This window comes from Nannospalax galili, unplaced genomic scaffold (genome assembly GCF_000622305.1).
Source record: "Nannospalax galili isolate Female #2095 unplaced genomic scaffold, S.galili_v1.0 scaffold721, whole genome shotgun sequence".
Classification (NCBI taxonomy): Eukaryota; Metazoa; Chordata; class Mammalia; order Rodentia; family Spalacidae; genus Nannospalax; species Nannospalax galili.
The window spans coordinates 251,443-274,453 of record NW_008344843.1 but is presented as its reverse complement, the minus strand read 5'-3'; the positions used below and the strand labels follow the sequence as shown (position 1 = coordinate 274,453).

At 45.7% G+C, this 23,011-nt stretch overlaps 1 long non-coding RNA gene across 1 annotated transcript; it reads left to right on the top strand.

Moving 5' to 3' along the window:
* Positions 1-12,201: 12,201 nt before the first annotated feature.
* Positions 12,202-22,927, top strand: LOC108491230. The gene is made up of 3 exons (XR_001872627.2): positions 12,202-12,447; positions 18,325-18,577; positions 22,838-22,927. It is a non-coding gene; the product is annotated as an uncharacterized LOC108491230 (long non-coding RNA).
* The last annotated feature ends 84 nt before the right edge of the window (positions 22,928-23,011 follow it).

Genomic DNA, 23,011 nt, shown 5'->3' with positions numbered 1-23,011 from the left:
GGTTTGACAGCAAGTGCCTTTACCCACTGAGCCATCTTGCTGACTGTTGCTGGAAATCTTGACACAGCTGGTGAGAGGCTTTACCCAGACCGTAGGATGAAGGGCTCCTTTCTCTCCTCAGGTCCCCTTATGCCCCAGTTCTCTCCTGCCTCAGTTTACCCCCCATTGCATTACTGTCCTTATTCCGAAAGAAGAAATGAAATCTATTATCTCACAGACCTGTCATCCCACAGTCCTCCCCAATCCCATAATCCCAGATATTGTGTGGTTAATGCATTAACAAGAGCAAAATTTTTTTAATGGTGTCAGGGCTGGACAGATGGTTCATCAGTCAAGAGCACTTGCTGCTCTTTCAGAGGACCTGAGTTTGGTTCCCAACACCGATTGCTTATGACTCCAGCTCCAGAGGATCTGACACCCTCTTCTGGCCTCTGCAAGAACCTGCATTCACATGTGCACACAGATATATACATACACACATAATTAAAAATGAAATCTGTTTTAAAACAAAAAAGAAGAAACAAGAAGATGCCAGGCACAGTGGCATATAACTGTAGTCTCAGTACTCCCGAGGATGAGACAGGAGAATTGTAAGCTTGAGGCTAGCCTGAGTTGCTTAATGAAGCCCTATCACAAAAAGAAAAGAAAAGAATAAAAAAGGCCAGTGTCGTGCCATGTGGTATCCCCCTCCCCACCCCATCAAGTCAGGTATCTAAGCGACACATCAAACATAAGGACACAAACAATGTTTATATCTGGCTGTGGTTACTGCTTCAAGGAAAAGTACTGGGTGCTGAGAGTGTTGCCAAAGATCTGATTTGGGGGGCAGAGGAAAGGTTTCTCAGAGAATGACCTTCACAGGAAAAAGAATGAGACTCATGGAATGAGGAAGGGAGGCTTTCAGGTAGAAGGAAAAATTAGCCGGTATGGTAATGCAACCTGTAATTCCAGGCTCAGGACTGTGGGTCTGAAGGCAGCCTGGGCTACACAGGGAGACCTCGGCTAAACAAAACAAAACGGAAGGCCCAACAGGCAGGAAGGCCTGGAGCAGGAAGATGCTCTGGAAACAACATCAGTGCAATCTGGGTTGGAGAATGACTTTCATCCTTTTGTACACATTTTGCATCTTACAAATTTTCCACAACAAACACAGTGCTGTGTTAACCCTCAGAGGAGGGAAATTGTTAGCTTAAACAAAGGCTACAGAGGAGAAAAGGCGACCCAGAGGAGTGTGCGCATTCCAGGGGGCCAGTGACATAAGTAGTGAGTAATTCCTGCGTGGGGGGAGCAGGAGGCACAGTGGGGGGCATGAACAAAGCGACAAGGGTGACTCACGCATGACACAGTGGGGGCCGGTCCCCCATTGCCCATGAAGGTGAGGCCAGAGAGGCAGGGGTGATGGAAGACACAGTGAGCCTTCAGCTGGACTCCAAAGCAAAGCTTTCCCTTCAACAAAGGGAAAGATGGAGAGAACCAGAAAAAGTCCTTGCCAGGATGGTGGCACATGCCTGTCCTCCCAGCACTCAGGAGGCAGAGCCAGGTGGATCTCTGAGTTTGAGGCCAGCTTTAGTCTACCTAGTGAGCTCTAAGCCAGCCAGCGAGACACAGTGAAACTTGTCTCAAACAAAAACAAAAGCAAGAGAGAGTTCAGTTGGTAAAGTCTTTGCCAACTGGGCCCATGTAAATAAAAAGCTGGGTATAGTGGCACGTCCTGTAATCTCAGCACTGGGGACGCTTAGACTTCCTGGCCAGGCAGCCTGGCTGAACCGGTGAGCTCCAGATTCAGCGAGAGACCTTGTCTCAAAAAATAAGGTTGACGGTTGACAAGATGACTCAACGGGTAAACGTGCCTGCTGTCAAGCCTAAGGACCTGAGCTGGAATGAGAGAGTCAACTCCTGCAGGTTATCCCCTGACCCTCACATGTACACCTGTACACCGTGACACATGTATAACCACGCACTCACACATTATACACAAAATACATTTTCTTTTGAGGACACCTGACATTGACTTCTGGTCTCCATGGGTACATACACACACACACACACACACACACACACACACCCTCTGTCTTCCTACATGAACTTGTTGGAACATAGCAGCCACCATCTTCATCAGAGTAGCTGTGACCACTTGCAAGGGCCAGAGCCCTTCAGGGTCTGGCTGGTTGACAGTTGACTCAGCACCAGAGGGGAAGGGGAGGGTCACCTGAGATTCCAGCCCCTCCCTCCTGCGCCTCCTACTGCATTGTTAAGTAATTTTTCACTAATTGCACAAAGCCTCAGGGTTCTGGAAGGCACTTGAGAATCTCTACAGCTGAAGGTTAACTGAAGGCAGGACTCCATCTATGTAGCCAAAGGGAAGTCGTCATTTATGTTGGGGTGAGGTTTCCCAGATCTGTGGATCTTTTAGGCTCACCCATGTTCCTGAAAATAGCCGCTCCAAGTTGGACTTTGTTTTGTCATCCATGCTCCATAAAGAGGCAAGTTTTGGGAGTTACCGAAACTTAACAGATACACATACAAATAGTAAAAGAAAAAAAAAAAAACCCATCCAAGAAGACTCTGTGGAGCTGATGTGGGAGAGAACAAGGACCAAGTGAGCAAACGGCCCCCCATACATCTGGGGGTCAGAAATCCCCACGTCTCCAACTCCCAAAACAGAAGTGGAAGTTGTGGTTTCAAAAACTAACCAAATCTGTAATCTCCAAAAGAAACTGCTAGCCTGGGGACATTTCTAAAGAGATAAAGTCAAAGATTGGTTTGAAGGGGGGAAAACACAAACAAGATTTGGGAATTGAGGCCTGATGCAAGGTCCAAGATTTCGTGTCTCCTTTCCTAGCGTGATAAGCACCAACCCCACAGTTATCCTCTGCAAGACTTCCCCCCCGAGGTCATGGAGATGTTTTAAGGCTCTAACTTGGGAGGGGACAGGATTGGATCCCCACACCCCTCTAGGCTGAACCTACAGGAACTCAACCACTTCCCTCTTCTGGTCCCCCACCGGGCCCCTGATGGCTCCACCTGAACTGTCCCCCCAAGTCCCATCACCACCCACTCCCACCTTGTGTCTCTTGCTCATCAGGAGGACAGTTGGGGAGGGGGACGGCTTCCTCCTGGCCTTGTCCCCAGGCCAGAGGCTGAACTCAACACAGGGCTCTGTTACAGGAAATCACATGAAGTCTTCATAGGGAATCACCAGGCCTCTAAAATGCAGGACCTGTCAGCAAGTGGCCCAGGAGCCTGCTCATAGCCTTATGGTAGATAGGCTCCTAGAGAAACAATCCCAGTGCTTGGGAATCTTGACTGCTGTCTGAAGGCAGTGTGTTCTTAGTAAGAGCCGCACCCACCTAGAGTCTGAGTTCATGTCACAGCTGATGGCTTAGACCTGAGTTATCTGGGCCTCAGTTTAACTGAAAGGGTATTGATAGTTTAGACCAAATGACGCAGTATGTGAACTTGAGATACTACACACAGTCATCTTCAATAATTACCCTATCCATGGATTAATCCATGGTTTAATCATGTGGTTTCAGTGACCCCTGGAAATATTAAATGGAAAGTTTCAGAGGTAAACAATTCATAAGTTCTGCTGTTCTGAATGTCATGATGAAATCTGGTGCTGCCCCACTCTGTCCCACCCAGGATGTGAATCACCTTTCTGTCCAGTGTATCCATCCTGTATACAGTACTCACCCTGCCCTGTCATGGCCCCACGATCCAGGATCCCCACAGGCAGAGGAGCCTCCTGACATGCTCAGAAGCTCAATAGCAGCCTGATGCTATGTCACAATGTCACGGACCTCAATTCATCACAAGTCACAAGAGTACCATACAGTATTCAAGAGACTACTTCATACAACAATGTATTTATTATGGTTATCCAATTTTCTTATATTTATTTTTAAAATATATTTTTATGTGTATGAGCACTGGTCTGCATGAGTGTAAGTGTACCACATGCATGCAATGCCCTTGGGGGCCAGAAGAGGGTGCCAGATCCACTGGCACTGGAGTCACAGATCTTTGTGAGCTGCCATGTGGATATTGAGAACTGAACCCGGGTCCTCTGCAAGAGTAGCCAGTGCTCATAACCACTGAGCCATCTCTCCAGCCCTTATTTTATTATGCTCATTATTAATCCATTACTGTGCCTAATTTATAAATTAAGCTCTTTCATAGCTACATATAAAGAAAAATGTAATTATGGAGGGTCCGGCATCGCCTGTAGAATGTATCCCATTAAGGTAAAGGGGTGACTGCATCTCCCAGAGATGGCTCTTCCCACATGCTCTCTTTGTCATGTGACTGACACGTCAGGCTGGGAGCTCTGTGACTGTCCTGACCAGTTGGGGTGTGAAGGGAGTGATGCAGAAAATAAAAGAGGTTATGGGACTGGAGAGATGGCTCAGCCGGTAAAGACCCCTACCTCCCTGAAGACGAGCTGGGTCCCTGGAGCCCACAGGGTGGAAGGAGAGAAGGGATTCCTGCAAGTTGCCCTCTGACCTCCACACGAGCACCAGGGCATTCACACATGCACACACACAACAGATAAATGTAATAAAAAGAGTTTTCTAAAAAGAAGTTCAAGAGCCAAGCACCTTTAATCCCGGCACTCGGGAAGCAGTGACAGGCGGCTCACTGTGAGACTGAAGCCAGCTTGGTCTACATAGCAAGTTCCAGGTCAGCTGGGGCTACAGGAAGACCCTGTCTCAAAAAACAAACACAAATGGAGTTCAAGGTCAGGCCAGCTCAGGTGTAAAAGGTCTGTTACTCAAGCCTCCCTACTTGCGTTGATCCCCAGAACCCATGGTGGAAGGAGAGAACCAAGCCCAAAAAGTTGTTTTCTGATATCCCCATGTGCACTATGATACATGTACACACACACACACACATCACACATATACCATATATACACATACATACCTTACACAAACACCATACACACACACCACACATATACCATACATACATACATCATTGTGTCCCAAGGGGTGGGGCCTGCTGCAGAGAGTTAGTCTCAGAGGGAGGAGTGTTGGAGCCATCTTGGACAGAAAGGGGGGCGAGGAAAAAAAATGGCCCCATGTCTCACCTGCATGGATGTGAGAGGGGGCGTTTACTGACCTGGGGCAAGACTGTGGAAAGATAGTGGAGACTGTGGGCAGGGCGAGGAAGCCATCTGGAACAGCAGGCCATAGAGAGGAACGGGGCGCCGGGTGTGGGGCGCTGGGTGTTTGCCTTTGTAAGTTACTCTATTTCCCCTACCTTGGCTATAAACTGAAAAATTCAGATAAAGATGTGTTATGTGGTTTGTCTAATAGCACCAGGAGCATGAGACCCTAAGAGAACTCGGGTGACAACCATACACATGTATACACACTATATCAACAAATATATACACTCACAAACACACACACACACACACACACACACACACCCCATACAATTAAAAAAAAAAGAAAAAGGAAAAAGAAAAAGAAATTCAAGGTCATCCTTGGCACATAGCAAGTTTGAGGCCTGTCTGGGATATGAGATCCTGAAAACATGTGGGGCGTCAGGGGCTCCTTTCTTTGTTTCTCTTCCCAGTGTATCCACACAGAATAAATCTTTCTTTAATCATAATATGTAGGGGGTTATGCTTAGCTCAGTGGCAAAGTGTTTGCACATCATGCATGTGCCCCTGAGTTTGAGCCCTAATACTGCCAAGAGAAAAGTTCATGCCTTGTCTCTTAGCAATCCAGCCACCAGGGAAGAGAAATTCAAAGTAGAGGTCCTAGACCCGTTTCTGTGGTGACACTCTCTTCAAAGGGCAGCGGAACCCGCACTGGCAAAAACAAACAGAAACACCTCAGGCCGTTCTCCACGTTCCTTACCCTTCAACCTCCTGGCTCAGCTTTCAGCTCTAATGAGAGGTCAGTGGGAACTGAGGCCTCCAGCCCAACAGCAGCGCCCACTGCCCAACACGGGCGCAGGAGGCAGCAGGCGATTGCAGTCGTTCATCTGCCTCTCCTAGCTGCAACCCTGACGCTGTGGAGCAGGGACAAGCCAGTCCCCACCCCTTCCCAGTTCCTCCTCTTTAGGACTCCTGAACCTAGCAAAGCCTGTCCGATGCCACCAAGTGATGTGCTGTGTGCCACCAGAATATAGGAACTTTAGGTTAAAGCAAATGAACAAGTTAATTGTGACTGGGGCTGCAATCCAAACTACTTGGAAGGTTGGGGCAGGAGGGCAGCACGTTCAAAGAAAACACGCCGGGGGGAGCTAGTCAGAATGTCAGGTATGAAATGTTACCCTGTCCTGCTGCCAAGGTGTCCTCTCAAAGGCCGCCAGAAACTGGACAGAAACAGGAACCAAAGCCACCCAGACCTTTTGTATTTACTACCAGTTCCACTGTAGGCTCTCCAACCCACCTTCCTGCTAGGGTGTGAACTACTTTCCAAAAGTTCTCCTCTGTCTCTCTGTGACCTTCTAAAAGGTCCAAGCTGGTTTAAAATGTCACCTGTGTGCAAACACCCACCACTCCGTCATCCGTATCGAATCCTGTTCTTTCCGATGCGAACCACTGCCTTAGTCTCTAAGTTCCCGCTAGCTGTGTGCCAATTCCCTATTTTCTTGCAACTTTAAATCCAACACACCCAAGACAGATCCATAGTAGGCCAAGATCTTGTTCCCAGCTGTGCACTTACGCCAGGATGCGGGAAGTGCAGATTGACAGCAGCCCACACTGTCTCTTCCGAACAGCCCTCAAGCAGTGCCTGGTTATCGGGACTCTGAAACCCAGTCCCAGCACTGAGGTGCACCTGACTCCTGGGTGTTGTTTGCCCTGAGCTTGCACTAAAGCCTGACCAAAGCCTGGCTTAGCTTCTTTGCCTTTCACGTCCTGTTTCCCTCCGTCCTGAGAGCCTCCTCCAATGAAACCCTGGATCATAACTCCTTGACTACGACTCTTCAAGATAACATGATGGGAAACTTCTGACAAGCCACAGTTCCTCACTGTCCTGGGGGACCTGGCCCTCTGGTCCCACACCCAGAAGACCACCCGTGCATTCTAACACATCTCCTAGGGAACGCTGTTGGTGTCCCTCACCACCTTGTCCCCCCCATGCATTCTAACACATCTCCTAGGGAACGCTGTTGGTGTCCCTCACCACCTTGTCCTCCCCATGCATTCTAACACATCTCCTAGGGAACGCTGTTGGTGTCCCTCACCACCTTGTCCTCCCCATGCATTCTAACACATCTCCTAGGGAACGCTGTTGGTGTCCCTCACCACCTTGTCCTCCCCATGCATTCTAACACATCTCCTAGGGAACGCTGTTGGTGTCCCTCACTGCCTTGTCCCCCCCATGCATTCTAACACATCTCCTAGGGAACGCTGTTGGTGTCCCTCACCACCTTCCCCCCCCCCATGCACTCTAACACAGCTCCTAGGGAACGCTGTTGGTGTCCCTCACCACCTTATCCCCCCCATGCATTCTAACACATCTCCTAGGGAGCGCTGTTGGTGTCCCTCACCACCTTGTCCCCCCCATGCACTCTAGCACATCTCCTAGGGAACGCTGTTGGTGTCCCTCACCAACTTCCCCCCCCCAATGCCCTCTAACACATCTCCTAGGGAACGCTGTTGGTGTCCCTCACCATCTTCCCCCCCCCCATGCACTCTAACACATCTCCTAGGGAACGCTGTTGGTGTACGTCTTCTGCCTCACCGCCTTGTCTCCCTCCAGCCGGCTCGCTTTGCACCATGAAGTCAACTGTCCTGCTGTCTCCTGTGACTCTTCGCTCTCCAGCAGGCTCAGCACACATGTGTTCAGCTAAAATTCTAAAATGCCTTCAAAAAGTTCAATGCCTATGGATAAACAGTCCTTTTTCCGCCTTCTTGGACCCTCGTTGAGACTTAGCCTCCCCCTTATTTACTTAGCCTGGTTCCTAAGTCTCCCTGAGCACAGACACCCCTCCTTCCCAGCATACCAACACACCTTCACCTTTCCTGTAGGTTCCTAAATCTTGCAGTCCAACCTTCTCCAAGCCTCCCTGGCAGCCAGACAGGAGTTAGAGCCTCCTTCCATCCCATTTCAAATGCACACACCAGTAAGTTACTCCTATCTGTCAGCCACCTTCATAGGAAGGAGCCTGTGTTACCTAGTGGCGGGAAGTGGAGCTACAGCAACCATCTTAGAAGAATCAATACACTGGGCTTTGCAGACAGTGAGGCCACAGCTGGAGCAGCTGTCTTGATCTGGACTTTGTTTCTGTCTGGGAGAAATGAGCTTAGAGCTCATTACAGAGAAACCACTATCCATGTTGCTCACAGCTGACATCTCCTAAGTGGCCCACAGTGTTCAAGGACCTGCTCATATCTCTGAAGGAAAGAAAGGAGTAGAAACAAAGGTGCCCAGTACATTTCAACATCTGCAGGGGCTGCAGGTGGAGAGTCCTGATTTGCTTTGTTTCTGATTTCTGTGATGTGAACACCCCTACCAAGGTCAACTCCAAGTAGCCAGGAGCTGGCAAGACGGGCCAACCAAGGTGCTTGCCACCAAACCTGATGACCTGGGTTCAATCTCTGGAACCCAGCCGGTGGAAGAAGAAAGCCAACTCCTACAAGTTGTCCTCTGACCTCCACGTACATATCATAGCACACACACAAATAAATACATGTAATAGTAGTAATAGTGATGATGATAAACCTTTAAGTTACAATATGACATCACTTGGCTCTAGGGAGCTGGTGTGACACTCCAGGGCACAGCCATGAGCAGCAACGGCGGCGGGAACAGGATTGATTGACTTGCTGCACACAGACTCTGAAATGGTCATTTCCATACGAGATCTTTAATCCATATGTTAGCACTGAGGGTGAGTAAAGCCATACCTTTCTGTCACTCATTCTCCTTGGGAAAGAAACCAGGAAAGATGAAAAATTTTTAATGCTTTTTTTCAAGATTTGTTTTATTTCGTGTGTGTGGGGGGTGTCTGTGTGTTGAGCACAGGTACCCACAGAGGCCAGAAGCATCAGATCCCCTGGAGCTGGAGTTATTGGCAGTTGTGAGCCATGCAGTGTAGGTGCTGGGAACCAAACCTGGGTCCCGGGCACGAGCGGCATGTGCTCTTAGCTGCTGAGCCATCTCTCCAGCCCCACATGGATTTACTTTGATGTATCATTTTTAAAACCTTTGCAGAGTCATTAGTCACCCCTACTAGGGCTATTTGGAAGAACAATGAAATATAAGAGACAAATGAAAAGGGAGTGTAGTGGATGTTTTCTGGGGTTTGACCATCCTGTACCTGTTCTCTCTTGTGGTAACAGTTGCTGGGTTCCCCTGTACTCAGGGGAATTACCTGAGCACAGCAAAAGCTGTCAATTAATCACTGGGTGTGGTAGTGAAGCCTGTAATTCTGGTGGGAGACAGAGGCTGGAAAATCAGAGAGTTCAAGTTCATAGTGAGTTCCAGGGGAGGCTGGGCCACCAGAGACCCAGTCTCAAAAACCAAACCAAGGGGCTGGAGAAATGGCTCAGCAGTTAAGAACACTGCCTGCTCTTTCACAGGGCCCAGGTTCAGTTCCCAGGACCCACATGGCAGCTAACAACTGTCTGTAACTCTAGTTTCAGGGGATTTAATATCCTCTTCTGACCACTGCAAGCATCGTACATGGTGCACTTACATACATGTAGGCAATACACTCAATACACATAAAAAATAAAATTAAAATAAAAACAAGCAAAACAAAACAAAAAGCTAGGCATGATGGCACCAACCTATAATCTCAAGCAAGCACTCAGGAGAGAGTGGCGGGAGGACCAGGAGTTCAAGTCCAGGCCGGGCTACAAGATGAAACAAAACAAAAGAAAAAAAGAGACGCTGTCTTGTTGTTGTTGTTTGTTTGTTTGTTTGTTTGTGACTTGCTCACTTGCTGTTGAGGCAAGATCTCATCGGCCCTGGCTAGTTTGAACTCCTGATTTTTTTTAATATATATTTTATTTATTATTCTTATCTTATGTGTATGCATGTATGGCCTGTATGGAGGTAAGTGCACCCGTGTCGTGCCATGTCCACAGAGGACAGAAGAGGCTGTCGGATCCCCTGGAACTAGAGTTTCAGACAGTTGTTAGCTGTTATGTGGGTGCTGGGATTTGAACCCAGGTCTTCTGCAAGAACAACCAGTGTTTTTAACTGCTGAGCCATCTCCTGAACTCCTGATATCTTGCATCTGCCTCCTGAGTACTAGGATTACGGGCCTGTGCCACCATGCCACCATGCCCAGCAAAACTGTCCTTTCTTCTTTTTACTCAAAAAAAAAAAAAAAAAAAAAAAAAACAACTCAGCTAATCAGAGTCTCTCTGATGAGGCTTTAAATGGTCAATACAGGGAGCTGGAGAGATGGCTCAGTGATTAAAAATGTGTACTGCTTCTCCAAAGGACCCAAGTTTGTTTTCCAGCACCTTAGACAAGTGGTTCACAACCATCAGTAACTGCAGCTCCAGGGGATCTGACACATCCTTAGGTACTGCACTGATGTACATATACCCCTACACACACACACACACACACACACACACACACACAGAGGAAGAAAAGAGGAAGGAAGGAAGGAAGGCAGTTTTTTTCTTTTTTAAAGAACCGTACCTAGCAACCGTACCCGGGCATCAAGGGAGGGAAGGAAGGAAGGAAGGAAGGAAGGAAGGAAGGAAGGAAGGAAGGAAGGAAGGAAGGAAGGAAAGAATCCACACCCAGGCTGACCTCTGGCCCACACCAGCACAAATACAAATAAGTAGTAGAAAAAGTAAAGGAAGCCTTGGTCTCGAGCATGGAGCTTTAGAACATTTCTGAATTTCTACTGGCAAGGAAATGGCTGGCTATGTAAGGCGACCCCGGTTGGAGGGCACAGCTGGATACTGTGTTCCTCCAGCAGGAATTCTGGGCAGAGCTGGAGTTATATAGCTGGCTGCTGGGCTAGGTGCTGGCATACATCAGTGGGAACTCATCACAGAACAGGTATGAAATGAAGACTCAGGACTTGTCACACCTGAGTATCCAAGCTGCTGGGTTTCTAGAGTCATGTGAGCACATGAGAGGTTTGGTTTGGTTTTCAATGTGCTGAGCATTTGGGCGGAGAGTTGGAGAGAAAACAGACCACTACATACTCTGAGTCAGCATTTTATTTTCTAGAAAGAAAATGGATTTTTCAATTATCTCCCTAAAAACTACAAGCAAAGAGAGATCAAGTTGAGCAGGGAATCCAGGAGTTATATGGAGGTTTGTGTCTCGGCCTGATGTTCCTGTTGACTGAGGGCTTGCCCCTATCACCCAGACCCACAGTGACCTCACTCAGAGCCCAATTCCAGAACACTGGCTTTCTGTCTTGAAATCCCACTCATCCTCAGCCTTCCTGGTCATCTGCTTCATCTTTTTGGGGAGGGAGTGGAGAGGAGTTGAGACAGGGTCTCACTGTATAGCACTTCTTCACCTCGGACGAAAGGCAAAGTTGTCCAGCCTCAGACTTTCAAGTGCTGGGATTCACAAGCATGAGCATCATGCCCAGCTTTGTTCCATCTGCACATGAGGAGAGAAAAAAGAAAACACTTATTAAGATTTAATATATGTGCTGGGTGTGGTCACACATGCCTTTAAGTCCCAGCACACTGAAGGCAGAGGCAGGAAGATCTCTGTGAGTTCAAGACCAGCCTGATCTCTGTGAGTTCAAGGCCAGCCTGGTCTACATGGTGAGTTCCAGGCCAGCTGGGATTACAGGAAGACCCTGTCTCAAAAAGACCAAAAAAAAAAAAGATTTAATATATGAAAAAATGTGAGAGTTGGGAATTTATACAAATACAGTGATAGTCAAGTGTAGTTGTTATAGAGTCCAGGTCTGCAGAGGACCCCCCAGTGCAGCAAAGCCTCACAAGACAGGCCCTGAGGGCCCCCTTGCAAAACAGAAAGTGGCCAGGCACCTGCATTTAGAGCTTAGCACAAAGCTGTTCCCCAGATAATTTTAGAAGATGAACAGGCCCCTGCACCCAGACCCACTGATGTAAGAGCTGTCTCAGTTCAAGCCACTTCCCTTGGAACTGTAAAGATTATTTTGCCACCTTCCACATTCCCCAACCTCCCATAAGAACTTCCTCAGCAGTCACAAGGCCGCTGGTTGCTTTCTCTCCCCAGCTGAGCTGCCAGCCACCAGCAATCCTAAGAAATAAGCTTTGCTTTGCTGGAGTCCTCCTGTGTTTTCTGTGGCTATCCCCTGCCCCGCTTTTATCTAACAAATGGTGCCAAAACCCAGGAAGAGGAATGAGTGGGTTATTTATGACCCGGTTCCCTCTTACCAAACCATGATGCTGACCATGCACTCCTCCAACCAGCTTGCCTATGCCGGATCCCACCACTCATCACATCAGGACCAAGGTTAAGAGTCCATCTGCATTCCTCACCCTCTGACAGAGTTTGGGTAAGTGCTCTCTCACAGAGCTGTGGATGTCTTCTCTCTCTCTCTCTCTCTCTCTCTCTCTCTCTCTCTCTCCTCTCCCTCTCTCTCCACTAAGACTTAGGTGGTTCAGGAGCTCCTGGAGCTTCCCACTGGGCCCAATGGGACTCATTCCTTCTCCCTTCCTTTACCATGGGCTTGGAAGGTTCTGTCTTCCATGGTTCTCCCTGTCTTTGTCCTTGTCCAGTGTCTTTCTTCCTGACTTTGCTCGGGATGATTTCTGATACTGTTCTATCCAATTTTAGGTCTCCTTTGCATACATCCTTTATTCTAGGCTATCTCTCCTCCTCTCTCTAGTTATGGAGTCTCTGCACAGGAAAAAATGCTCCAGACCCTTCTCCTCTCTCCTTTCTGTAACTCTTGTTCTGCTTCTAAACCCAGCTTCAAATGTTTAGGCCTCTGTAAGTCTACCTGCTTTTCTAAATTTTTCAGAGAAAAATTTCCTCTTTATATCCTTATTTAAATCCTGCTTTTGTTAATGCTTTAGGTTGCCCCGCATCTTGTACTTCTTTAATTGTCTCTAAAACTTTCCAGTCCCCACCACGTATCTGACCTCCATGCAGGCTCTAAAACTACATTACATCATGCCTATGTCCTAAAGCTTCTGTTTTGGTAAATTCTTTTATAAGTAAAAAAATTTTTTAAACCTTTAGGGGACACTCTTTCTCCCTATACCATCTTGGTGCTCACTAAGGACCCAAAACTCTAATAACTTATTTATTTCTTGGTCATGTGGAATTTTTTACAGGTGCTCTGAATTGTACAGGTAAACTTTATCTATTTTACTGTCTTGCCTCAGGGCATTTGAGGCTACAAACCACAGATGTTCAATCACACGTCCTAATCCTCTTGCAGTTTTTGCTTTGACTTTCATCTTGGATTCTTGATCAGATCACAGAAAAGCAACAGATTTTAACAGCTTCTACTGTCTTATAACAAGGTCAATACATTTTTATATCAGACTAAGGAAGTAATGCCACAATGGGAGTTTAAATTTTAACATTATTTTAACCTGTTTCTAAATGGGATTACTTTCAGTACTACTTGAATTTTATTTATTCTTAACCTAAACTGTTAATGTCTCCTTTTCGTCCTTCCTGTCTCCTCTGATTTAAGTTACGCTAATAACTTATAACTTTGTTGGGTTTCATATGTAAAGGCATCTCCTTCTGTAAGAAACATTAAATATTAGTCTTCTCTTTCAAAACCTGTAAAACTTAAAACTTGCTTTATTACAAGAAATTCTAATCTTTTAATCCTAGCATGCCTTGTAAGACTTTTGTTCAGGGAAGGCCCTGATGCATCCTGAACCTGATGGTCTAGAACAGCTGAGCTTGTCTCTCTTTAACCAGATTCCTTTAAACATCTTTATATAAAAGTAAAATCTGCCTTGCCTAGTTACTTTTCTTTGTCCATGTGTTCCCTGTGAGGTATTGAAAGGGTTCTTAAATGGTTATTCGGAAGAAAAAAAATTCTACTTCAAATCTATATGACAAACTTAACCTTCCTTTTACACCACTAAGGCTTTTAAATATTAAAAAACCAGAGACATAACCTTTCTGTATTCTAGTCTTTGGTACACCTCAATTTCAAGTGATTGTGTTATATGTGTCTGTGAAAATTGTTTTCATGTACTGTGTCAAAACAATTTTTGAACTTTGATCTCTTTAGTTCATTCTCCCTTTCTCACTGTTTTATTGTACACAAGAAGTATTCATTTTACTTTTGACATGCCTAATCAAAATACACGTGTACAAATTTATAAATTTTGATGATACGTTCAAAGGCCTTATAAACAGGTACCCTAATTATTTTAAAATCTATTAAACAGGGGCTGGAGAGATGGCTCAGTGGTTAAGAGCACTAACTGCTCTTGCAGAGGACCCAGGTTCGATTCCCAGCACCCACATGGCAGCTACGAACCATCCTTAACTCCAGTTCCAGGGGAATCTGAAGCCCTCTTCTGACCTCCACAGTTTTGCATGACATGGGTGACATTACATGCAGGCAATACACTCATACACATAAAAAAGAAAAATAATAAAGAAAATATTTTTTAAAATCTATTAAACAGTGTCTACAGGTTTATTAAGTGTTTCACAAAAATTTCAAATACTAATTCTCTATACAAAACAACATCTAAGCTGGCTATGTAAAATCCTATTTGTTAAATACCTTTTATGGTTTTAGTTTACTTTCAAGGTGTTTTAAGGTATATTCATTTTATTTATCTACTTCAATGGTGTTTTGGTTTAAAAATAATAAACCACATTCTTAACAAATAATTACAAAATCTTACTTATTAAAATCTATCTTATATATAGATATGTATACATAATCAACATGAATTTATGTTTCTTAAAATTAATTTACTTGGTATCATATTAACTTTTAAATAAAATCTCATACAAACTAAAAATGTTAAATTAGCACAAACTGTTTTTTCAGGTCAAAATATTCCCTCTTTAATCCTTATCTACAACATGGTTCCTGGTACTAAAATATATAAATTAATTTTAAGTACCTCTCTCTCCATCTTTCCTCATCCCCACCTGTCGCTCTCAAACTCTCTCTCTTTCTCCCTTGTTCTACTTATACTCTCTGTAACTTCAAAAGAAAGCCAACCCCACAAAGGCATGGGCTTGACCTGAGGCATGTCCGAAGGACGGGTCCTAAGACCGGGTGACGGGAAAGGCAGACTCTGGAAGTTTCCACCCTTCTCCTTTGCTCTTACAACCTCTCACTGGGGCTGGTCTCTCTCTCTCTCTCTCTCTCTCTCTCTCTCCTCTCTCTCTCTCTCCCTCCCTCTTTCCTCACTCCTCACACCTCCCCTTCATTTTTGCTTTCTCATGTTCCAAGATTCAGAGCTTTTTCTCTTGCTCCCACCCTCCTCGGGCTCCTTTTCCCTCAGCTTCCATTGAATCTCAAAATCTCTCTCTCTCTCTCTCTCTCTCTCTCTCTCTCTCTTCTCTTGACTCTCCCATTCCCCTTCTTCCTCACTCTCCACGTCTCTCTTCCCATCCATGTTCTTGTTCTCTGTCTTCCTCTACTGGCTGGTTGTGCCACACTCTCATTGCAGGGCTTTCCGCTCAACTCCTTGGCTTGAAAAATCACACCGGTGTGTCAGAAGGCTCTTTCCTTCTCTGATTACAGGATGCTGTTCCCAGGGAAAGGAACACGCCCGCCTTCCTGTCCAGGAACTCACTCTTTCCCTCCCTGGTGATCTGATCACAGGACGCTGCCTCCAGGGACTGGAAAAAATCATTCTCAGGCCTTTCCTGGGAAGGGACGCCTTCCTTGGCGATTGGTTCTGCATGTTCTCGTTCTCATCTGGCACAACCTAAGGTCTGTGCCTCTCCCCCTCCTCTTCCCTCCCATCCTTTTCTTCTTTGTATCCTGTGCTTTCCTGCCCAGAATCCTCGCTGTCACCCCTGCCTCCGCTCCCCGTGGAGAGAGGGTCCTCATTGTCTCCTCCTACATACTTGCTCAGTTCCTTCTCTATCTCCTCTACACTCCATATACAGTCTGTCACTATGGGGACTGCTAGGTCTAAACCTGAGGGTCTTGCACCTCTTATCTCCTCAACTCCCTAAAGCAACTAGGACTTTCAGATACAATTAGACCTAAGCACCTGAAGTTTCTGTGCACTACTGCCTGGCCCCAGTACAAACTAGACAATGACTCTTTCTGGCCAGACACAGGAACCCTAAATTTCAATATTTTGAGAGATTTAGAAAGTTTATTTAAGTCTGAAGAGGGTTATAGCACAGTTTTCCTTAAGTGATTATGCTAAAGGTTGTGAACTTCAATTTGATAATGTTTAATGTACCAATTACTTTTCTCTACCCAGTGTTTACATTTCTTCAAAACCCAAAGCAAGTTTTTGGTAAACCATTCTCTAAACTACATAAAATAACAAAGATTATTAATGGTTTTATGTTTTCTATAAGGTTTATCTGAAAACTTATAAAGCACAGTTTGTAAATGGTTAATATTAACTTAATTACATTATGTATATAATTTGGATTCCATGTTCGTTTATAAGATGCTGCTGCACATCACTCCTAAGTCAAATAACTGCCATCTTCATGACTTCAGCTGTGTCTCCTTACTAAAAATCATCACAATTGGGCCTGTTGACATTTATGTCCCTTCATTAAAGAAGGGGTAAGCAGGGTCACTGGACCCTCACCTCTCAGGTGAGATTCAGCCATTCTTCTCAGCCACCTGTACGTAATTCTGCCCTAATTGCAAATGATCGCCTACATTTGAAAAGGACTGTAGTATATAATCTTGGGAAGGCAAAGGCTGCAAAGGGAGAGCTTGACCCGTGAGGTTATAAAAAAGTCAACATCCAATGCAAATACACTCAGGTCACTCCTACACCTCAGCAACCCCTCAGTCATCTCTGTAAGTAAGCTCAGTGAACTCATTGTTTCTCCAGGAAAACTTTAATGTAACCAAACATTAGTTTGATGCTAGAGCCTTAGAAGGGGGTAAGCCTTGCTTAGTATCCCCAGGCCAAGGTCATAGCTTAGTCAACTAGTTTAAGGATCTCTAGTAAAAGTTTATCTGAGAATGTTTGGGTTTTTCCCAAGCTTTATCTACATAGCACATGGTAATTTAAAGTACCAGATTGGTGTAACTAACCTTCTTGGGTGTTTAACAGACTTTGAGGCCTATACTAATCTGGTCAGAAGGACTTAAAGGGACAGTTTTTGTTCCTTGCCCTCCTAGGTCAACTAAGTTCCAGGGGACTATGGAGTATCTCTCAAAATGTCCTGTAACTGTGGTGTGTCACCTGTCCTCTTGATCAAGGAGGCCATGGATACTCCACCAGATGGACTTGAATCAGTGTCCAGTCTTCAAAGAGGAGGGTCAACACAGAGGAAACATTACTTCCTTGCTTCCAAGTGAAGCTAGCCATGGTCGATCAGGACCTTTGACTTATCTTCACATAGGCAGAACTGGTAAAATAAAGGAGCCAGGGGCTCCTCCCAAGCCCATGTGACCCCTGAGGAACAGATCCTTAAACGACCTTAAAGAGTAAAAATGAATTGGTTTATTTGGGCCAACTGTATGGTCTTAGACACCCAAAAGGAAAGTATAACCAAAGATTAAAGTATAACCAAAGATTTCTTTAAAAGTTCAAAGGATTGAATGTCCCAGACATTAGGCTTAAGTTTGTATAAGATGTTCTTTAGACAATGTCTCACTGATGATTTTGTTCTTAATAAGAAATGCTACTCAGGTGTCAGACTTCAAATCCTGGTTTAATCAACTCTAAAGTCCCTACCTACAACCAGAAGAAAAACCCTACTCTTATCCAAAAATTAAATGATGGCTAAATTTCTTCTCTCTCCCTATCTAGAGATCATTTGGGAGGAAGACCATGCTGTGATTCTAATCACGCCAACATTTTAATGCCTCCTGCAGCTTCTCCTGGGACTGGGTTCTCTCTCTCTCTGACACTCCTAAAGGACTTCTCTAACTTCAGTACATCTACCTGCTTCCTCTGTGCCCCTCTACAGGGCTCACTCCTGATTCCTCTTCCAGTTTATAATGTCACCAGTCAAAACAATACCCAGTGTTCCTTAAACCCAGTGGCACAATCCCCTTTTCTTAATAAATCAGAGTGCTGGGCCCCCCAAGTCTCTAACTGCCCCCACTCCTCCACCCACAATGTTACAACCAGGGCAATACTGGTCTCGCCCCAGGACTGCTTTTCCTTTACTGCTCCAACTTATATACCTGTATCTCCCCACCAGTCAAGGATACCTGCATTCCAGTCGTCCTCATACCGAGATTAACCCTATAAACCCCATGATTCTCTCTCCACAGAAACAAAAAGGAGCAGAGCAAAAAAATCAGCTAGTGTAGCTGTCCTGGTGGGAATCAGCCTGGTATCATCCGTAGCCACCACAGGATTCGCAGCAGGGAGTCTGGGACATACCTTGCTCTCAGCCTAACACCTCGCTCAGGAGATCCAGGACCTCAAGCAGGAGCTCACTATGGTGGTGGAAGCAACATCCCAGTCAATCCAGATCTTGCAACAGCAACTGTCCTCCCTTGCCAAAGTTGCCCTCTAGAACAGGTGAGTCCTGGACCTATTAACCGCAGGAAAAAGGGGTACCTGCATTGTCTTGGGCGAGGAATGCTGTTACTACGTCAACCAATTGGGTAAGGTCGAGCATAATATAAAACACCTCCAACAGGTGGCCAAGGATCTCACTTAGAACTTCCCAGTACCAGTAGTCACCCCAATGGGATATCTTTTCAGGACTGACTCACTGGCTTCTCCCTTACTCAGCCCCCTGCTTTCTATTACTCTACTGCTAACCATCACTGCCTGCCTCTTCGGATATTTTCAGGATTCAACACCTGACTCATACCAGCTTTAACCAACTGTTACTTTCCTTTCCCCCACATGTGTATGAATGCCTGTCGACCACTGAGGACTTTGTCTAGATGAATGAGCTGGAGAACCCTGCTGCCTGACAGGACCCTGACCCCAGCCTTCCCTTCCCCACATCGACCCTGACCAGCAGGAAGTAGCCAGATGAGAAACACCACCCCTTATCCTATAACACAAAAGACTGGAATGTTAGAGTCCAGGTCTGCAGAGGAAGCTGTAGTGCAATAAAAACCTCACAAGACAGGCCCTGAGGGCCCTCTTGCAAAACAGGAACTGGCCAGACATTTAGAGCAGTCTCAGCACAAAGCTGTTCCCCAGATAATTTTAGATGAACAGGCCCCTGCACCCAGACCCACTGATGTAAGAGCTGTCTCAGTTCAAGCTACTTCCCTTGGAACTGTAAAGATTATTTTGCCACCTTCCACATTCCCCAACCTCCCATAAGAACTTCCTCAGCAGTCACAAGGCCACTGGTTGCCTTTCTCTCCCCAGCTGAGCTGCCAGCCACCAGTGATCCTAAGAAATAAACTTTGCTTTGCCAGAGTCCTCCTATGTTTTCTGTGACTATTGCCTGCTTGGCTTTTATCTAACAGTAGTTATGCAGATGTTATACATTTATCTCTTATTTTCTCTTACTGAGGTTATAAAGTCTTTAAAATTTATTTATTTATTTTTTTTTTAATATTTTATTTTTATCTTGTGTATGAGTGTTTTGTTACATGTATGTATGTACATGTAGTGCCTGTGGATCCCCTGGAACTGGTATTTTAAGTGGTTGTTAGCTACCATGTGAACCAAACCCAGGTCCTCTGGAAGAGCAGTCAGCCCCTTATTAATTTATTTTTAGAGACATATTTTTATTTTCTGGGCATGTGTGAGTGCACCACATGTGTGCCTGGTGCCTTCAGAAGCTAAAGGAGGCACCCTATCTGTTGTCAGCCACCATGTGCATGCTGGGAACTAAACCTGGGTCTTCTGCAAGGGCAGCAAGTGCTCTTAACCACTGAGCCATTTCTCCAGCACCCCCCTCCCTTTTTTAATTTGATACAAGATTTCTCACTGTGTAGCTGTGGCTGACCTGGAAGTCACTATGTAGACCAGGCTGGCCTTGATCTCACAGAGATATGCCTGCTTCTGCCTCCCAAGTGCTGGAATTAAAGGTGTGCTCCACCAAGCCCGGCCATGTCCATGCCCACTACTCTTAGTTGGGTACACATTTCATAGTCAACCTGTTGAGTATGGGACCAGCCACCACATTCAACCAACCCATAACCTTCAGTCTTACATCCAAGACACACCAGTGACCTGCAGGGAAGCTGGGCGAACTGGTGAGATCATGGTGCAGAGCACCCTGGACTGGTGGTTTCCATAAGACCAATGAAAGTGAACTTAGTAGCCACAGTTCCCCTTCATGTTCTGGGCTTCCCTTTCATAGAAGTGAGGGTCATGGATGTGATCAGTAACACGTTTCCCTTTCTTCAGAGATTTCTTAGGAAGTGGTTTCTACACTCCTGAATGGGCGGTGTGATACGCTAGCCAATGAGAGGGCTGTTGACTCTAAATCAACAAGTGTTGGGGATGTAGCTCAGTGGTACAGTGCAGCGCTTGCTGAGCCTGCGGTAAGCCCTGAGTTTCATCCTCAGCACCGTACCGTAGGAAAAAAGTTTCCACAGCAGATTTCAGTCTGTGCTGCTGTTTTCCTGGTTCATCACGCCCTTCCTCCTGTCCTCTCCAGCCTACCAGAGGTCCCAGAACTTTCTGTTTGGATGGAAATGTCCTGTACCTGCCCTTTCAGTGTGACCAGCACCAGACACATAAGGTTATTGAACCCTTGAAATGTGACTAATGCAACTGAGGAAGTGAATTTTAAATTTTAATTAGAATTTAGAATAGTCACATGGGCCGGCATGGTAGTAGTGCACTCCCTTAATCCAGAACTCCTTTGCAGAGGCAGGTGGATCTCTGTGAGATTGAGGTCAGCCTGGTTTACATATGGAGTTCTAGCTTAGCTAGGGATACATAGTAAGACCTTATCTCAAAAAGAGAGAGACAGACAGAGACAGAGAGACACAGAGAGAGAGAAAATGCTTGACTGAACATGGTAGTGTAGACCTGTAATCTCGGAACTCAGGAGGCAAAGACCAGCCTGGGTTACCTGAAATCCTGTCTCAAAACAAAAACAAAAATAAAACAAGAGGGGCTAGAGAGATGGCTCAACGGTTAAGAGCACCAGCTGTCCTTGCAGAAGACTTGGGTTCAAATCCCAGAGCCCACATGGCAGCTAACAATGGTCCACACCTCCAGTTTCAGAGGATACCATACCCTCTTCTGTCTTCCTCGGGCATTGCACAACACGGATGTACTTACCTACATGCAGGCAAAACACTCATATACATAAAATAAAATAAATTTTTAAAAAATTAAAAAATAGGACTGGAGAGATGGATGGCTCAGCAGTTAAGAGCACCGACCGCTCTTGCAGAGGGCCTGGGTTTGAGTCCCAGCACCCACATGGTGGCTACAAACCATCCTTAACTCCAGTTCCAGGGGACTCCAAAGCCCTCTTCTGATGAGGAATTGGTTAAGAGATACCAACCTTAACTGAGCACTATTGGTAACCAATGACTATTGGAAAAGGGAAATTCAGTCAGGTTTAAGGGTGAGGCTCTTAGTAGGTTGACCAGGCTCCAGTGGGTGAACCCACACTGAAGGACATTTGAGGAAACAAACTTGACTACACAGGCATATGTGTGTGTGTGTGTGTGTGTGTGTGTGTGTGTGTGTGTGTGTGTGTATGTGTATGTATATATATATATATAAAAATTTGGCTGGAGGTTAGAAAGGGGGATGCAGACATGGGAAGGGATCTAATTATGATAAAAATATATTGTATGAACGCCGGGTGTGGTGGCATGCACCTTTAATTCCAGCCCTTGGGAGGCAGAGGCAGGTGGATCTCTGTGAGATCAAGGCCACCCTGATTCACATTGCAACTTCCAGGTGGGCTGTGACTAGGGAGACCCTGTCAAAAAACAACAAAAAGACCAAATACACACACAGAGTATAAAATTTGCAAAAGTTAAAAAAAATAAAAGCAAGCCGGGCATGGTGGCACACGCCTGTAGTCCCAGCACTTGGGAGGCAGAGGCAGGTGGATCTCTGTGAGTTCAAGGCCAACCTGGTCTACATAGTGAGTTCCAGGACAGCTGGGGCTACAGGAAGACCCTGTCTCAAAAAGACGAGAAAAGTAAATAAAATAAAATAAAATAAAATAAAGAGGACAGAAAGAGAAACAGAGAGGGAGGGAGAGAGAGAGAGAGAGAGAGAGAGCAAGAACACCTCGAACTTGTCATTCATCCCTCAGTCCCTTGTACTAGACAGAGCACTGAGCAATGACAGAAGATTCTGGGGTTAGTTTCTCATCAGAAAGAGCTCAAAACCAGGGCTAACAAGATGACACAACAGGTGAAAACACTTGCCTCCAAGCCTGACAACCCACTTCAGTCCCTAAGTCTCACAGAAGTTGTCCTTTGACCTCCTCCTGTGCACTCTGTCCCACAATAGATAAATGTTAAAATAATAATTTCTAAAAAGGAGCTCAAACTCCCTTTGGAGAAACAACTGTTTTTTAAAAACGTTTTTCACGGAGCTAGAGAGTTGGCTCAGCAGTTAAGAGCACTGACTGCTCTTGCAGAGGACCTGGGTTCGATTCCCAGCACCCACATGGTGGCTACGAACCATCATTAACTCCAGTTCCAGGGGAATCCGACACCCACTTCTGACCTCCGCGGCACTGCATGATACGGGTGCGCTCACATACATGCAGGCAATACACTCGTACACATAAAATAAAAATAATAAATAAAATATTTAAAAAACAAAAACAACAAAAAAACCCGATTTTCACTAAATGTCTTTATTTGTGTATTTGTTTGTCAGGGAGGGCCATGCACATGCCCTGGCCCACATGAAGAGGACAGAGGACACCTTGTGGAAGTCGGAGCTCTCCTTCTACCCTGTGGGCCTCAGAGACTGAACTCAGGTGGCTGGGCTTGCTGGTAGGCTTTTACTGGCCGAGCCGCCTTGCTACTTCTGATTCTTTTGTTTTTAGAA